The sequence below is a fragment of the Hemiscyllium ocellatum genome, chromosome 19 (assembly GCF_020745735.1).
Source record: "Hemiscyllium ocellatum isolate sHemOce1 chromosome 19, sHemOce1.pat.X.cur, whole genome shotgun sequence".
In the NCBI taxonomy this organism is placed as follows: Eukaryota; Metazoa; Chordata; class Chondrichthyes; order Orectolobiformes; family Hemiscylliidae; genus Hemiscyllium; species Hemiscyllium ocellatum.
The window spans coordinates 79,261,869-79,276,720 of record NC_083419.1 but is presented as its reverse complement, the minus strand read 5'-3'; positions in this window follow the sequence as shown (position 1 = coordinate 79,276,720).

Sequence of the window (14,852 nt, the reverse complement as noted above, 5' to 3'; positions counted from 1 at the left end):
CCCACCCCGCCTCTTTAAGTGTAGACCCCCTTAAACCCTCACACACCCCCAGTCCTGAAGAAGGCTTTTACTCAAGTAGGTGACATTTCACCTCCTGATGCCGCCTCTCTTGTTGTGTTGTTCTGGCGTCCTGACTGTCTACTTTGAATTCCAATATTTGCACATTAAAAAAAATCTCTTCTTGCTTAAGAAACAACAGAGAGTGAATGGGCTGTGTCTCTTCTTATCGAATAGTTTCGATGAGCTGAATGGCTTTCTCACATTCCAATGAAACCTGCTTGAGATTCTGAATGAGCTCGTCTTTCTATACTGTGGAAAAGTTCAGGGTGCAGCAGTGCTGACACACGAATGTTACTTGTACGTTAACAGCATGAGCTTGAATATTGTCCAGGTTTTGATGCTTCATGTGATCTTCACCGAACATCTTCACTTCTGATCGAATGCCGAAAGGAAAAACATTGATGAAGCAGCTGAAGATATTTGTGCTGAGGAAGCTACCCTGACGATTAGGGACTGAGAGGATTGATGTCCACCAGCCACCTTATGTTCTGAATGACCCAACCAGTGGGGAGTTTCCAACTGATTCCTATTAAGTTTAATCTTGTTCCGACCCTTTGAAATCTTGCTCATTCAAATCAATCACTCTGACGCTGTGTTCACTTCTTTTGTTCATTTCAATAGGCCAAGGTATATATGTGGGGTGTCTTTCCTTCTCTCAGAGGATAGTGATTGTTGGGACATCTCTATCCCAGACAGTTGCATCCCTGAAATGATTGGGAAGGGGTGAGGAGGGTGTCAATTGATTTTGAGAGAGTCGAAGGCTATAAAGATTATGGCATGAAGTGAAATTGCTGCCAGGAGCAGATCAATCCTGACCTTACTGAAGGGAAGGGCAGATTTGAGGAGCTAAACAACCTCGTGTTATTCCAGCATTCCCCAGAGCCCAGTCAGTTTGTGGCCTCTTCTATTTCTTCTGTTACTGACCTGAAGTAGCTGAATAGACTGATCCTGTCGCTGCATAACAGGATACTGGTGCTGCCTGATATAATCTCGGTACAATTGTATAGGTTCTATGGGCTGATTGGCCTCCTCCTGTAACTGTAGATCAGGTTCCCGGGGTTGAAAAGCCTTATGTTGTCCTGGTGAAACTGTAATCCATATTGACTAAATCTACCACCTTAGCAGAAAACAAGCACTGCAGATGCTGGAGATCCGAGTCGACAAGTGTGGTACTGGCAGGTTCAGCAACGTCCGAGGAACAGTATAATCGATGTTTCATACATTCCTGATGAAAGGCTTCTGCCTGAAATATCGAATCTCTTGTTCCTGGCTGACCTGCTGTGCTTTTTCCAGATCCACACGTTCTTTTTATTAGATTACCTACAGTGTGGAAACAGGCCCTTCGGCCCAACAAGTCCACACCGACCCGCCGAAGTGCAACCCACCCATACCCCGGCACTTACCCTTTCACCTAACACTACAGGCAATTTAGAATAGCCAATCACCTAACCTGCACATCTTTGGACTGTGGGAGGAAACCGGAGCACCCGGAGGAAACCCATACAGACAGGGGAGAATGTGCAAACTCCACACAGTCAGTCGCCTGAGGCGGGAATTGAACCCAGGTCTCTGGCGCTCTGGGGCATCAGTGCTGCGTCTACTGCCCCAACCTAACAATCTTCCTGGTCACAACATCTAATAACTTTAAGTATTTTTTCAAGCACATAGCCATTGTTAATATTCCCAGTCAAACCTTGTATTTCCAAATTAATGTACATTTTATCTTTCAGAATTTTCTCAAGTAATGTACCTACCCCAGATGTTAAACTTACTGCTCCATAGTTTCAAGGCTATTTTTTCAGTCCTTCTGAATTAAGGGCACAATATCTGATATCCTCCAGCGTTCCAGGATCTCAACTCTGGTTCATGATGATCAAAACCATCAGCTAGGTCCCCCGCAAATGCTTCTCTAGCTCCTTACAATGTTCTTGGATATAACTGGCAAGTAACGTGAGATTTATCGAACCTCAAGCATTCTAGTACGTCCAGTACCTCCTATACTGTAATATGGATTGTCCCTAAGAAATCACCACGAACTTCGCCAAGTTCCTCAGTATTCGTATCTGTCTCCCCGTTAAACACAGAGGAGAAATATCCGTTGATGATCTCGCCCACCTCTAATGGTTCCACATATACATGTCACTTTGGTCTTTGAGGGGTCCTATTTTCTCACTAGTTATTGTTTTTCATTGAATATATTGAAAGTACATTTTCGGATTTATCTTAATTTCTCAGACCTCTTTCATGCCCCATTTTCGCCCTACTGATTTCCATCTTCAGTAAATTCCTGTACCCCTTATATACTTCCAGGGATTCCCAGCTGCCTGGAACGGAGCTGTTTTTTTTCTGTTCAAAGCCTAAGTATCTCTTGTCATCCAGGGTTCCCCATTCCTGCCAACTTTCCTTTCACCCCCACAGTAACAAATAGACCTTAAACTCTAGTATCTCACGTTCAAAGGACTCCCACCTGCCAGAGGTCCCTTCGCTGACACCGAAGTATTCCAACAAACCGCTGCAAACGCCTACCTAAATCCATGTAAATTCGTCATACCCCAATTTAGGACTTGAAGCTGTGGACCAGTTTTGTCTCTCTCCATACATATGTGAAAATTGATAGAACAATGGTCATTGGATCCAGTGTGCTCCCACACTGTCACCTCCGTCACCTGTTCTGCCTTATTTCCTAATAGTAGGTCGCATTTTGCCCATTCCCGATTAGGCCCAACTACATACTGCTTGAGGGAGTTTTCCTAACGCAATTAATGGATTCCACCTCACAAAATCCCTTAACGCTCTGGCAGTCCCAGTCAATTTTATAAAAAATAAAATCCCCAATTATGACAATCATTTTGCTTCTGCATGTCCCACCTCTCTGCAAGTATATTAGTTACTCTAATTCCTGGTGTTTATTTCGGGTCCTATATTACAGCCCCTATAACAACACCATACACCTTCCTATTCATGAGCTGCATCCACAAATCCTCGCTGTTTGATACTTCAGTTATTTCATCTCTGATTACTGCTGTGATACTCCCTTTAATCAGGAATGCAACCCCCTCCCCTCTTTCCACCATCCTTGTCCTGCCTAAAGCAGCTATATCCTGGCACGTTAAGCTGCCAGTCCTGTCCCTCCCTTAGCTATGTTTCTCTAATGCCTGTAATATCCCAGTTCCACATAGCTATCCATGCTCTGAGTTCTTCAGCCTTATCTGTCAGTCCTCTTGCATTGAAATAAAAACAATTTAATAGAAACAGGCATTCTTGCTCCTTGTTGTGTTCCAGCCTGACTTGTCTGTTCACTTTACTGTTTCTGATAATTGTATCTCCTTCCAAACTCGCACTTGCCTCCCTGCTGTTGAGGATCGCAAACCCTGTCCATCTCTTTTAAACCCTCCCTTGGAGCATGAACAAACCTGATGCCAAGATATTAGACGCCATCCAGGGCAGGTGCCACCTATCCCTCTTGAACAAGTCAACTCTGTCACAGAAAAGATCCCAATGAACTAAAAATCTGAGTGCCTCCCCCCGCACCAATTCTTTAGTTACACATGTATCTGTCATATCGTTCTATTCTTAGTTTCATGAGCTCATGAAACAGGAAGTAATCAGGAGATTACCACTTCGAATCTTGGTTTTTTACTTTTCTCCTAGCTCTCTGTAATCACTCTGGAGGGCCTCATTCCTATATCTACGTGTATCATTTGTGATGCCAACGTGCACAATGACTTCTGGCTGCTCACCCTCCCCCTTGACAACGTTCTGCAGCCGCTCAGCGACTTCCTGGACCTGGCATGTAGGACGTAACACAACTTGCTTTATTCCCGTTTGAGGCCCCAGAACCTCCAATCCTTCCCTCCAACAATCGAATCTCCTATCTCATAGGCCCTGTTTAAATTTACCCTTTCCTGCTGTAGCCCAGAGCCAGGGGTAGTGCCACCAACCTGGCTACTGCAGCTTTCGCTTGAACGGTCGTTCCCTCCAAAGGTATGTGAAATGCTATACTTGTTTTCGAAGGGAATGTTCACAGGGGACTGCAGCACTCTCTGCCTACTCCCTTTGCCATTCCAAACCGATTCTCTGCCTGGAACACGATAGGGAGCAAGGACTGGCTGTTGCATTAAATTGTGTTTATTTAAATGCAGCAGGCTGACAGGTAAGACTGATGAACCCTGGGCATAGATCTTTATGTGGGACTGTGCCATTAGAGTCATTATAGAAACATGGTCAGGGGTGGGTCTTGGGCATGACCACCACACTAAAGCACTTATACATGACGTTCACAGTATCTCCGATAATCCTGTGTGCATCCAGCTCCAGCTTCACAACATGGTCTGCCAGGAGCTGCAGCTGGGTGCACTACGTGTAGTCAACAAGAACGGTGGAAATCTCTCTGAGCTCCCACATCCACAGGAGAAACATGCAACTGCACTAACTGCCATCTTGACTGCTGTAATATTAAATTAAAAGGACTTTATTTGAGCTCGCCTGTACTTTTTTTTCTGAACTGCTGTCTGAAGCCTCTCAAACTAATGACTTACTACTTACTCAGCTACCAACTGCATTTTCTCTACAGCTCCACATTTACTTTTGTTTTGGGAAGAAGGGAGATACTACAGTAATGCAATGTTTGTGCGTTAAGCATCCTTAACACCAAGCTCATGACGAACTGCTCTCCAGAGTACGTTATTACTTGTACTTAGAGGGTGTCTTGCTGAGTTTTCCTCCAGCTGGTGGTGACTGCGCTGAGCCAAATATTCACCTCAACAGCCAATCCGCGATGTCGCAGTCCCCTGGTCCTTTCTGTCTATTAATACTGCATTTATGAAATCCTTGAATCCGTCGAATGCATTCCAAACTGTATCTCACTCCAAAGGGAGAGAAGGTAAGTTCCAGTGAAAATAAAATTGCATTCGACATTGGAGCAACATTCTGGCTATCCGCACACTGAGTCTGCTTTATGTTCAATTCCGTTATATTTATTCTGATAATTCCCCATTCTGCTTTATTGCATTTTCCCTATAACCTACCCTTGTTTAAAAATCAGTCTGACTTAGCCTTCAAGACGTTTAATGATCTAACCTCAACAGCCCTCAGAATTTTCTACAGTTATTTCCCTCTCACTGTTGAGAGACTTGGTGGCCTTTTATCCTATGCCGTATTTCCAACGCTCTGTGTGAGAGTTGTGCCAACATTAGATGTTATCGTGTACCATCACACATTTGCTGTGGCCAGAGACAAGAGAAAAATTAAAATGTGTTCTTCTACCCCATCTTCCACATCAGCCTTATCCCCACTGAGCGCAGTGTTAAAGCATAAGGTAGTTTGTAGTGTGTTTTGGTACATTATAGTAAAATTTATTATTCTAATAGTAATTGCATTCAATAAGCAAGTGTTGTTGTTTATGAGTCTACTCACAGTTCCTTTGGTGAATATAAGATTTTAATACACACTTTGTCCTGATATAAAAGTTTCCTAACAATTGCAGTTCGCTTGTAAGTTCATCTTGAGACAATCTTGGTCGAGAACTCTCAAGGCTCTTTGCACTTCCGACTGAAGAATTTTCCCGCATTTAGAAAATAGTCTATGCCTGTATTCTTCTTACAAAGTGCATGACCTCAGCACTGAGCCTTGTGGAATATCACATGTTACTGGCTATCATACTGACATGATCATTTTTATCCTCATTTGTTGTTTCCTGCCCTTTTAACCCTTGTTGTTTCTCATTTTCACCAACACAGATTCTGTACTATCTCTTCATATTTCAGTGATGGGAACTGAGTGGTGGGACTGCAAAACACTTTAGCATTGCCGCTAATTTATAGCTTGGACATGGACAAAAATATGACATTGTCGATCCCACTGAATTGTGGCGACAATTCTGTTTGCATCATGGAAGAATGTAAACATGTGAAGAGGACACAGACAATTTCAAATATTTGGATTCTTCCATAATACAGACAGAATATTTGGTCAAAGACATTGGCTTTCCCCACATTCGAATGAAATTGACAATGCAATATTTTTACAGTTTTGTTTTTATTTGTATATGAAGAAGACATGAGTTAATAAACAGATATAAGTGGGTCAAATGAACAACAAATATTGGTGTATGGAGCATAGAATGGAAACTCTGTCTGTGTTCAAATATGTTGGAAGTTTAATGGAAATTCAAAAATTAATTAACTGGAGAGATTGGATTGAGGGACAGAGGAATCAGGCAAATGGATTACACATAAAAGGTCGTGTCAAGGTTTTAGAGAGGCCAGACAAATGTTGAATCTTTTTTGAAAGAGAATTCATTCAAATATAGGAAGAAGTTTCTGCAGTTTTACAGGGTACTAGTGAGACCACATCGAAAGAGCTATGGCCATAATGACATGCAAAGCAGTCCAGAGAAGAGTCACTCAACTGACTCCTATGAAGAATGGTATTTCAGGAGAATATATTTACCAGACTGGGCCTGGATCTTCTGGAGTTTATCTGGACAATATTCCGAATGGTCTTTTTAAGTTGAATTCTGAAATAATATTTCAGCTTGTATGAGAGATTACAATAAGTGGATGGAAAATAAAACTGAAGAATATCTCATTTCATCAGATGTGGATTACGTCAGCCCACTCAAAATGTTGTGTATTTGTGAACTCTCTTACCAGAGAGCGATGAAGACTAGGACATTGAATATTCATCAGGAAGAGGCAGGCAGATTCTTGACTAAGAACTACACATTCACGTTGTAAGGGCAAAGAAGTATCACTTACGCCTGATGGTAGTTTCTACTTTTTTGTTGTCTTCAGCTACCGAAAAATTAGGAGACCATTCTCTTGGACAGAGTAATGGGTACAACTTTCCAAATGTGTTTGTTAAACAAGTGAAAAACTCCTTTGAAATTGCTTTAGAAAATAGATAATATCGAATAGATATCTTAATAGTGCAGCTTCCTTTCAGTTGTTGTTGTGAGGTGAGTTTCGTCAGCAAAGCCACCGATCTGTTGTTTATGTTTAATTTCCAATCATAACATGTTAGTGAACGGCAGTGGTCGTCGTGATGCAGGGACACTAACATTTTTTGTTTCAGAGAGAGTTCTAGTATTCTGAACAAATGATAATGAAGGGACAATGGTTTCTATTCAAGTCAGGATGCAATGTGACCTTGGAGATTATATTCTTCACTTATAGATGCTCACAAGCTATGGAAATGGTGAGACTATTTTCTGTTTACAAGAATTCAAGTGAAAGTCTTATGGCACACAAACATGCCATTCAGCGCAACATGTCTACACCAGCCAGAAAACACCAAACTACATTCATGAAAGATACCTCAAGGCGCATGGTCGACTCTGCTCTGGCATGTTGTGCTCATTCAGCTGCTGATTAAATGCTGCATTAACTTATGTTATTCATGACCTGGGCTGTCAGTTGGCCTTTTAGTTCAATGTATTCACACTACTTCAAAGTCCGGAACAAGCTCATCAGATCAATAAACGTGGTTACAGTGTTCAATCATTATGAGGAAATTGGATTTTTCAAAAATTCATTTGGGATTTTAATGGAGCTAGACAAGCATTAATTTGTCCTTGAGAATTTCCAATCCAGTTGGTGTTGGTCCATCCAAGTGGCTGTGGAGAAGGAGTGCCAGCTGTGCATCTTATATGCTAGTTCAGCTGGGAGTAAATGACTGGTGGTGGACGCAGTATTAAACAAGCTGCGGTACTGTAACGAGCAGCTAGCAGGAAAGCAAACTCTTCGCCAAAGCGAATATGATGCAAGGAGTTTATTATTCTGCGCAGAAATAACAACCTTACAACGAGAAGTCTATATAACAATGAAAGAAAGTTTGTTTCTATGTTATTGATGTCCTTAAACTAATGGTGTGAAACACCTGGAATAATGTTAGTGGGCTTATTGAACGAAACTTACACTGAGCATGTGAATTATCTTGGATATTTTCAGAGATGGATGGGCTGTCCTCGGTTTAGTAAGTGCTGATGCTCCATGGGATGATGCTGATTTTTAACCTCCCCACATACTGAGCACACTTCGATGGAACAAACTAGCAATTATCGTTGGGTGGTGCTTCACAGTATTTTATCGAATGGAACAAACTAGCAATTACCGTTGGGTGGTGCTTCCCAGTATTTTATTGAATCGTATAATAAAGAAGATGCCTATCAAATCTGGCACCATCAAGTACTGATACAAGTGTTTGTCAGGTTTGTACCATTTCCTTCCTCACCCACCCTCACAGGCAATGCATTCCAGAAGCGTATCACCCTCTGGGTTCAAAACAGTTTCACAAATCCTCACTCAATCTCTTGTCTTTCACTTTAAACGTGTATCCCCTTGTATTTAACTGGATGACTAAGGGGAACAGCTGCTGTCTGTTCACTCTGTCTATACATTTCATGTTGTTATACACCTCTGTCAGGTTCACACCATAACCTTCTCTGCTCCAAAGTAAAGCAAAAGCAAATCTAACCTATCTTCATGGCTTGACCAGCCTCTTGAGCTGTTATTCATTCAAAGTGCAGCATCTCACGTCTTACAATGTTAAGTTTTTCGGTCATTTTTGGCCATCTGAACAATCCGGTTGTACCCTCCTGTAACCTAACATTTTCGTCCTTACTGTGAATCACGGAATAATCATTGTGTCATCCGCAGCATTGTTTATCATGCTCTAACCCCACCCCCAACTCCCACATTCTTATCATCAACGTGTGTGAATATCGGAAGCAAAACTTGATTTTCTACCTGTTCTACAGTCGTTGTTGCAGAGAAAGAATTGATAATTTCAGTCTATAGTTTTCCCTCTTTTGGTGAATTTGCAGCATGATGCAGGAGAGGACTGTTACGGGGGAGCCACAAATAGTATTTTAGACATGGAACTGAATTCTGCTTTTAAACTCCGGCCCTCTGCATGTATTATTCATAAGGCTTGTACATCATTAATCTTGGACTCGCTTTTGGCACTGTGCACTGCAATATTTCCATAATACGTGGACCTGCAGCTCATTCTTTATATCATTCGTTGCAATCGCGTCAGAGCACAGGGAACTTTTTTAAAATCTGCAGGATAGACGTCGGCTCATTCATGAAGTTTGTTTGAAAGAACTAAGGTGACGAGGATAAAGATTCAATTTAATTCTGCATTATAAGCATGCAGTAGAAGATCAAATCACATTCTTATTTCGACATTGAATTGGAAGCAAATTCATAGAGAAAAATAACACCAACCGTTCTGGATATTGTTGAATGACATAAAGTGACATAATGTAGAGATAATGAATTGCAGAGAAAAGAAAATGTCCGCCCTTGATGGAAATACAGAAATGTAAAGTGGATGTACAATATGAACAAGAATCCTGCCAATAAAAGCAATATGAGAAACATTTTCCTCATATTCAAAGGAAACCAGATCCCAATTTTCCTTAAAAGTCTTTTTTGATTGTCCATCAATCTCAGTTTTCCAACTGCATGGTTTTCCCTGCCAGAGATGGTCCTTCCACCTCCTCCCCTTCCTATTCTTTTCTTACCCACCTATTTTCCTTGCATTGACCCTTCTGCTGTGACATAGCCTTCCACTGTCCATCTCCCTTCACACTTCTCGCACTGTGTATCACACTACTTCCCTATCACTCCCACTTTCCCTGATGCTCCCTTCCACTTTTTGCTCTCACACTAAATGCTGGACATTGCTTATGTCTGTGCTGCAACATATCGTCAGTGAATGGTGCGTTTGAAATATTCACTGTCCAACAGCAACAGAACACAGCATGTTTACCACTGTCTGATGCGCCATGAACAGGATGACTTTATTCACTATTGCTACAGAGTAGAGTTTCTTCCTCTCTCTTTATCACAACACTTAACTAAACAGCCTCATTACCAACAGGACAAACATCTTGGGATAGAATTGGAAGTCCATGTATCAATTTTCTTTTGTATATTGTGAGGATATTGTTCAAACAAAGAGTCTTTTGCTCCTTACTTTTTCAACTGATCTTCCAATATAATTTGAAGTGATATCAGAGCGACTTCCCTTTCAATCGAAGCAGGACATGACTGAGGGTGGAATCAAGGACCCTGAGCAAAACTGCGATTAATAGGAATTAGAGTACATTCTGCACTGGTAATGGGAATAATGGGAAAATAATCTCTACAATTTATTTTCCAAGTTACATGCCATCCTGACGAGGAACTAAATTACCAGTTCCTTCATTACCAGTTGTTAAAACATCTTCTGATGTGCCTACAAGCAGCTCCGTGTGTTAGTGCATCACTTGGACAGAAGAGATCCAACATGTCACCTATTCCAAAGTGATTGTGCTTGACACATAAAATCTGCCCATGCTAGTTCCTTCCAAACCCCATGGATGACTGTGCCCTTTACCAATGTATCTTATGTTTCCACAGTTTCATCTAAAGTTTCAGAAATGTAGGATCTCGCTGAATGAGTACGACCCTCGTGACACGAGGAGCATGATATGATATTGAGGTAATGATTGGGATCCTTAATTCATTTGGTTACTTATAGAGGATTGATCATATGATTCATGTCCACAGATTTCAACATGTTCATGATGGTTTATGACACGGAAAATGTTATTAATATTTAGGTCTCTGTCAAATAAAAAGTTTTGAATATTTCATTCAATGACCATAACTAAATACATGAGATTTACCTGAAATGGCAGCTTCATTGTTCCCTTTTAAATCAGAAAAATATCCACACTCCAAAAGAAAAAGGAAGTTGGAAGTACTGGAAAACTTCAACAAGTCCAGCAGCATCTGAGCAGAAAGAGAATTAACGTTCTGAGAGCAATATGACCTTTTCAGAACAGAGTCATGTTCGTTTCAATATATTTACTCTCTTTCACTCTCAAGATACTGACTCATCAGCCTTGCTTCACCAACATTTTCCACTTGGATTTGAGATTTCCAAGTTCCCTCGTATACGCTGGCACAGTGACATGTTTGGGTGGATGGCTCAGTGGTTAGCACGGCTGTCTCGAAGCACCTGGGAACCTGTGCTCAGTTCCACCCTTGGGCCACCGTCTGTAATAAGCTTTCAAATTCTTCCAGTGTCTGCAGGTGTTTCGTCCAGGTGATTCTGATTCCTCCCAACTGACCATGAAAAATTGTTCATCTGCAACTTCTTGCTTTTACTGTTGGAGATAGTGGGATCATCCAGGAGGTGGACCTGGGTGCAATGTTCTTCAGAGGATCAGTGTCAGCTCGATGGTCCGAATGTTTTATTTTAACACTTTAGAATTGTATATCATTATTATAACAAAGGCGGTGGTTACTAGGGCCAACATCTCTGTATCAGCACGTAATGAGCTGTATTTCTACTCATGTTGTTCCATATTCTTTCCATGGCCTAGCACATTGTGTTATCCATGTCGTGGTTTTTAATTCTGAATATTCTGTGCATCGAATTAAAGAGCCAGAAATTAATGACATGACGGGAGTAAGATTAAGGCCTATCAAGTGTAGTCGTGGGAATTTGTGCTTGGAGTCAGAGGAGATAGGGAAGGTGCTAAGCGATTTTTTTTCATCAGTATTCACACTAGAAAATAGCCAATGTTGTCGAGGAGATTCCTGAGATATAGGTCACTGGATTAGATAGGATAAAGGTTCACAAGGAAGAGGTTTTAGCAATTCTGGAAAGTGTAAAAATAGATAAATCCCCTGTGTTGGATGGGATTTATCCTAGGATTCTCTGGGAAGCTAGGGAGGAGATTGCAGAGCCTTTGGCTTTGATCTTTATGTTCTCATTACCTACAGGAATAGTTCAGAAGGCTGGAGGATAGCAAATGTTGTTACCTTATTCAAGAATGGGAGTAGAACCTAATTATCCACCAGTGAGCGTTACTTTGGCTATGGGTAACGTATTGAAATTGCTAAAGAGACAGGAATTATACTGACCTAGAAAGGAAGCATCTGATTAGGTACAGCCAACACGGTTTGGTGAAGGGTAGGTCGTGCCTCACAAACATTATTGACTTTTTTGAGAAGGTGACCAAACAGGTGGATGCGGGTAAAACGATTGATTCAATAAAGCGTTTGGTAAGGTTCCCCACGATAGGCTATTGCAAAAGAAAAACACAGAGGCATGGGATTGAGGGTAATTTAGCGGTTTGGATCAGGAATTGGCTAGCTGAAAGAAAACAGAGTGTGGTAGCTGATGGGAAATGTTCATCCTGGAGTTCAGTTACTCGTGGTGTGCCGCAAGGATATGTTTTGGGCCACTGTTGTTTGTCATTTTTATAAAAGATTGAATGATGGCATAGAAGGCTAGGTTCATAAACTTGCAGATGACACTAAGGTCGCTAGAGCTGTGGATAGTGCCAAACGATGTTGTGGGTTACAGCAGGACACAGATGATTTGGAGGCTGGGCTGTGAGGTGGCAAATGGAATGCAATGTGGAAAAACATCAGGCCATTCAGTTTGGATGGAGCAACAGAAATGCAGAGTATTGGGCTCTTGGTAAGACTCTTGGTAGTGTAGATGAGTAGAGATTCCTCAGTGTCCATGTACATAGATCCCTGAAAGTTGCTACCCAGTTTGATAGGGTTGTTCGGAAGGCATATGGTGTATTTGCTTTTATGAGTAGAGGAATTGAGTTTCGGAACCATTCGGTAATGTTGCAGCTGACATTCATGGAAGGATTTGGAATCTTTGGAAAGGTTTCAGAGGAGCTTTACTAGGTTGTTTCCTGGTATAGAGGTAAGGTCTGACAAGGAAAGGTTGACAGACTTGAGGCTGTTTTCGTTTGAGAGAATGTTGACAGATTGCATTGCTTAATTCAGGCATATAATACAATTAAAGATTCAATAGGCTGGATAGCGAGAGCCTTTGTTTGGATGGTAATGGCTAACAAGAGGATAGGTCGCTTGAAATTGAGATGTAATGGATACAGGACAGATGTCAGAGGTCGTTTATTTACTCAAAGAGTTACAGGGTGTGGAACGCACTGCCTACAACAGAAGTTGACTCGCCAACATTAAGGCCATATAAATGATCATTGGATAGGCATATGGATGATAAATGGAGCAGTGTAGGTGAGATGAGCTTCAGGTTTAGTTTCACAGGTTGGCGCAACATTGAGGGCAGAAGGGTCAGTACTGCATTGGGATGATATGCACAATCTGCACATCTTTGAACTGTGGGATGAAATACACACAGACCTGGGGAGAATATGCAAACTACACAGAAAATATCCTGAGGGTTGGAATCGAACCAGACTCCAAGCACTGTGAAAGTGTAGCTCTAATCCCTGAACCACAGAGCCACATCATCAATTAGCATTCGATCTGAGTTTCGTTGTTCTACTTTGCATTTCATTCTGTCTGCTAGAAAGCGTGATGCTGACTGGGGGATTATCGTTGTTTTCCCCCAAACTCCACAACCATTGCTCCCATTCCTTTCTATCTCCTAACAAATATTACTTTCAGTCTGTTCCAGGCTCATTAATCCATTAGTTTTAATGAACAAGGACTTTGCACATGCCTTTTTTTAAACTTTTGACTGAAGTAAAAAAATGTAAATTGCACTGTTTTAAAGCGAATAAAACAGCAGTAAGATGCTTGCTAATTTAAAAAAAAACTGAAGCGCAACTTGTGTGTTGATATTATAGCATTACCTTTAGACAGCAGTCAGAGTCATGTCCAGAACTATCTAAGCTTCCTCTGTAAAGCCAGGGCAACTCTGCCCAGGTAAAATCTTTTGGTTGGCAATTGTTCTAGCGGAGGAGAGAATAGCACAATAACACCATCTTGATTGTATGACTTTTGGGGCTGCAAGCCATTACAACATTGTACATGAACAACACAACAGAATCATCGAACCTGAGAAAAGAAAACAGTTCCACCCAACCCCACCCCCCGCGCCTCATCCCCACATCAGCACTGACTTCATTAGTGATTGGAGATGAGACCAATACCTAGTGATGTCGACATCCAATCCAGTCCAGTTGTTAATATGAGCTGAAAATGCTGTAGTGACATACGTTAAATGGAACTGTTTGTTCAATAACGGTGACTGATGTCAGTCTCCATGGACTCGAACTGTGTCAATAGAGGTTTTATCTCTTTAATTAGTTAGGGGCTTCTTTCGGTGCTTTATCCCATGGTAGCAGCAGATACATCACCTCCAACAAGTAGCTACAGAGACAGGGAGAGGACATATCAGAATCTGAGAAAAATAGACTGGAATGTTACAACAATGCACAGGAGTTTATCCGATGGTCTTTTCTGGTTTGGGTCAACATTATCATTACAAATATTCGCTGTACTGATGATTATTCAAGCAGGTTATTATCCCACCCTCGCTATTGTTGGTGTTCCTGGTACGTTTTTCAATCTCTATCTATTTATTAATTACATCAATCATGTTGAAGTTCATTGCTTTTTCTGTTATCTATATCTGGTAAAGACAGAAACTATTGTATTTAGTTCCGTTATAAATTCCATTCATTATCCACAAATTTCAGTCCCCTCCCTTAGAAACGTCTGAAACAAAACTGTGAAGACCCTTTTTGTGTTTAACTGATGTATGTCTTGGTATTGTCTCCATCACCAAACCTGCCCACTTCCAGCTTCATAATACCCTGAGACTCCACCACTGTGTCTGTGCCGTTGCTGATTAAACCATTGCCTATGCCTTGCTAAAGGTCAAACTTTACAGTTACAGTTGTCTTCTGGCCACTGCTCCAGTTATGAATAAATAGATCACAACTTTGTAATGTCTCTAAAGTACGTTTATGATAGGGACACCGTGTCAGAGTAGTCATG